The following is a 4,884-nucleotide window of genomic DNA, read 5'->3' on the forward strand; positions in this document are numbered from 1 at the left end:
ACGACTTAATAACATCAAGCACTCATTGGGCGAATCGCTCTGGAACTGAAATCGAAACGCTCACTGACATTTCCCCTATCTGAAAGTCTGATAAATGCCGGAAAAATGACTATGTCCAAAAAAAATTTTTTTAAAACTTTTTTCAATTTTACCCCCGTGGGATATATATTCTACCCACACACATTTGGAACTCTCCTGGGGTACCCTCACACATATTATTCCCTAATTTAGTGGATATTTTCACAAAAAAGTGACATTTTCAAAAATCCAGAAAATTGGCTGAAAACGACTTAATATCAAGGACTCATTGGGAGAAATCACTCTGGAACTGAAATCGAAACGCTCACTGACATTTGCCCTATCTGAAAGTCTGATAAATTCGGAAAAATGACTAAGTCCAAAAAAAAATGTTTTCAACTTTTTTCAAGTTTACCCCCGTGGGATATATATTCTACCGACACACATTTGGAACTCTCCTGGGGTACCCTCACACATATTATTCCCTTTTTTAGTGGATATTTTCACAAAAAGTGAAATTTTCAAAAATCCAGAAAATTGGCTGAAAATGACTAAATATCAAGGACTCATTGGGCAAATTGCTCTGGAACTGAAATCGGAACGCTCACTGACATTTCCCCTATCGGAAAATCTGCTAAACGCCGGAAAAATGACTAAGTCCAAAAAAAATTTTTTTTAAACTTTTTTTAATTTTACCCCCATGGGATATATTTTCTACCGACACACATTTGGAACTCTCCTGGGGTACCCTCACACATATTATTCCCTCATTTAGTGGATATTTTCACAAAAAAAGTGAAATTTTCAAAAATTCAGAAAATTGGCTGAAAACGACTAAATATCAAAGACTCATTGGGCGAATCGCTCTGGAACTGAAATCGGAATTCTCACTGACATTTCCCCTATCTGAAAGTCTGATAAACGCCGGAAAAAATGACTAAGTCCAAAAAAAAATTTTTTTAAACTTTTTTTCAATTTTACCCCCGTGAGATATATATTATACCCACACACAGTTGGATCTCTCCTGGGGTACCCTCACATATATTATTCCCTCATTTAGTGGATATTTTCACAAAAAAGTGAAATTTTCAAAAATCCAAAATATTGACTGAAAACGACTAAATATCCAGGACTCATTGGGCGAATCGCTCTGGGACTGAAATCGGAATGCTCACTGACATTTGCCCTATCAGAAAGTCTGATAAACGTCGGAAAAATTAATAAGTCCCCAAAAAAATTTTTTTCAACTTTTTTCAATTTTACCTAGTGGGATATATATTCTACCCACACACATTTGGAACTCTCCTGGGGTACCCTCACACATATTATTCCCTCATTTAGTGGATATTTTCACAAAAAAGTGAAATTTTCAAAAATTCAGAAAATTGGCTGAAAACGACTAAATATCAAAGACTCATTGGGCGAATCGCTCTGGAACTGAAATCGGAATTCTCACTGACATTTCCCCTATCTGAAAGTCTGATGAATGCAGGAAAAGTGACTAAGCCCAAAAAAAAATTTTTTTAAACTTTTTTCAATTTTACTCGCGTGGGATATATATTCTACCCACACACAGTTGGAACTCTCCTGGGGTACCCTCACACATATTATTCCCTCATTTAGTGGATATTTTCACAAAAAAGTGAAAATTTCAAAAATCCAGAAAATCAGCTGAAAATGACTAAATATCAAGGACTAATTGTGCGATCCGATCTGGAACTGAAATCGGAACGCTCACTGACATTTCCCCTATCTGAAAGTCTGATGAATGCAGGAAAAGTGACTAAGTCCCAAAAAAATTTTTTTTCAACTTTTTTCAATTTTACCCCCATGGGATATATATTCTACCCACACACATTTGGAAGTCTCCTGGAGTACCCTCACACATATTATTCCCTCATTTAGTGGATATTTTCACAAAAAAGTGAAATTTTCAAAAATCCAGAAAATTGGCTGAAAACGTCTAAATATCAAGGACTCATTGTGCGATCCACTCTGGAACTGAAATCGGAACGCTCACTGACATTTCCCCTATCTGAAAGTCTGATGAATGCCGGAAAAATGACTAAGCCCAAAAAAAAATTTTTTTCAACTTTTTTCAATTTTACCCCCGTAGCATATATATTCTACCCACACACATTTGGAACTCTCCTGGGGTACCCTCACACATATTATTCCCTCATTTAGTGGATATTTTCACAAAAAAAGTGAAATTTTCAAAAATCCAGAAAATTGGCTGAAAACGACTAAATATCAAGGACTGATTGTGCGATCTGCTCTCGAACTGAAATCGGAACGCTCACTGACATTTCCCCTATCTGAAAGTCTGATGAATGCAGGAAAAATGACTAAGTGCAAAAAAAAAATTTTTTTAAACTTTTTTTCAATTTTACCCCCGTGGGATATATATTCTACCCACACACATTTGGAACTCTCCTGGGGTACCCTCACACATATTATTCCCTCATTTAGTGGATATTTTCACAAAAAAAGTGAAATTTTCAAAAATTCAGAAAATTGGCTGAAAACGACTAAATATCAAAGACTCATTGGGCGAATCGCTCTGGAACTGAAATCGGAATTCTCACTGACATTTCCCCTATCTGAAAGTCTGATAAACGCCGGAAAAAATGACTAAGTCCAAAAAAAAATTTTTTTAAACTTTTTTTCAATTTTACCCCCGTGAGATATATATTATACCCACACACATTTGAAACTCTCCTGGGGTACCCTCACACATATTATTCCCTCATTTAGTGGATATTTTCACAAAAAAGTGAAATTTTCAAAAATCCAGAAAATTGGCTGAAAACGACTTAATATCAAGGACTCATTGGGCGAATCGCTCTAGAACTGAAATTGGTATTCTCACTGACATTTCCCCTATCTGAAAGTCTGATAAATGCGGGAAAAATGACGAAGTCCAAAAAAAAAATTTTTTCACCTTTTTTCAATTTTACCCCCGTGGGATATATATTCTACCCACACACATTTGGAACTCTCCTGGGGTACCCTCACACATATTATTCCCTCATTTAGTGTATATTTTCACAAAAAAATGAAATTTTCAAAAATGCAGAAAATCAGCTGAAAATGACTAAATATCAAGGACTAATTGTGCGATCCGATCTGGAACTGAAATCGGAACGCTCACTGACATTTCCCCTATCTGAAAGTCTGATGAATGCAGGAAAAGTGACTAAGCCCCAAAAAAATTTTTTTTCAACTTTTTTCAATTTTACCCGCGTGGGATATATATTCTACCCACACACATTTGGAACTCTCCTAGGGTACCCTCACACATATTATTCCCTCATTTAGTGGATATTTTCACAAAAAAGTAAAATTTTCAAAAATCCAGAAAACTGACTGAAAACGACTAAATATCAAGGACTCATTGTGTCAATCGCTCTGGAACTGAAATTGGAACGCTCACTGACATTTGCCCTATCTGAAACTCTGATAAACGCCGGAAAAATGACTAAGTCCAAAAAAAAATTTTTTTCAACTTTTTTCAATTTTACCCCCGTGGAATATATATTCTACCCACACACATTTGGAACTCTCCTGGGGTACCCTCACACATATTATTCCCTCATTTAGTGGATATTTTCACAAAAAAGTGAAATTTTCAAAAATCCAAAATATTGACTGAAAACGACTAAATATCCAGGACTCATTGGGCGAATCGCTCTGGGACTGAAATCGGAACGCTCACTGACATTTACCCTATCTGAAAGTCTGATAAACGTCGGAAAAATTAATAAGTCCCAAAAAAAATTTTTTTCAACTTTTTTCAATTTTACCTAGTGTGATATATATTCTACCCACACACATTTGGAAGTCTCCTGGAGTACCCTCACACATATTATTCCCTCATTTAGTGGATATTTTCACAAAAAAGTGAAATTTTCAAAAATCCAGAAAATTGGCTGAAAACGACTAAATATCAAAGACTTATTGTGCGATCCGCTCTGGAACTGAAATCGGAATGCTCACTGACATTTGCCCTATCTGAAAGTCTGATAAACGCTGGAAAAATGACTAAGTGCAAAAAAAACATTTTTTTCAACTTTTTTCAATTTTAACCCTGTGGGATATATATTCTACCCACACACATTTGGAACTCTCCTTGGGTACCCTCACACATATTATTCCCTCATTTAGTGGATATTTTTACAAAAAAGTGAAATTTTCAACAATCCAGAAAATTGGCTGAAAACGACTAAATATCAAGGAGTCATTGGGCGAATTGCTCTGGACCTGAAATCGGAATTCTCACTGACATTTCCCCTATCTGAAAGTCTGATAAACGCCGGAAAAATGACTAAGTCCAAAAAAAAATTTTTTTCAACTTTTTTCAATTTTACCCCCGTGGGATATATATTCTACCCACACACATTTGGAACTCTCCTGGGGTACCCTCACACATATTATTCCCTCATTTAGTGGATATTTTCACAAAAAAGTGAAATTTTCAAAAATCCTAAATATTGTCTGAAAACGACTAAATATCAGGGACTCATTGTGCGATCTGCTCTGGAACTGAAATCGGAATTCTCACTGACATTTCCCCTATCTGAAAGTCTGATAAACGCCGGAAAAATGATTAAGTCCAAAAAAAAATTTTTTTCAACTTTTTTCAATTTTACCCCCGTGGGATATATATTCTACCCACACACATTTGGAACTCTCCTGGGGTACCCTCACACATATTATTCCCTCATTTAGTGGATATTTTCACAAAAAAGTGAAATTTTCAAAAATCCAGAAAATTGGCTGAAAACGTCTAAATATCAAGGACTCATTGTGCGATCCGCTCTGGAACTGAAATCGGAATGCTCACTAACATTTCCCCTATCTGAA

Source organism: Phyllobates terribilis, unplaced genomic scaffold (assembly GCF_046119375.1).
Source record: "Phyllobates terribilis strain yellow unplaced genomic scaffold, ASM4611937v1 Scaffold_226__1_contigs__length_3207580, whole genome shotgun sequence".
In the NCBI taxonomy this organism is placed as follows: Eukaryota; Metazoa; Chordata; class Amphibia; order Anura; family Dendrobatidae; genus Phyllobates; species Phyllobates terribilis.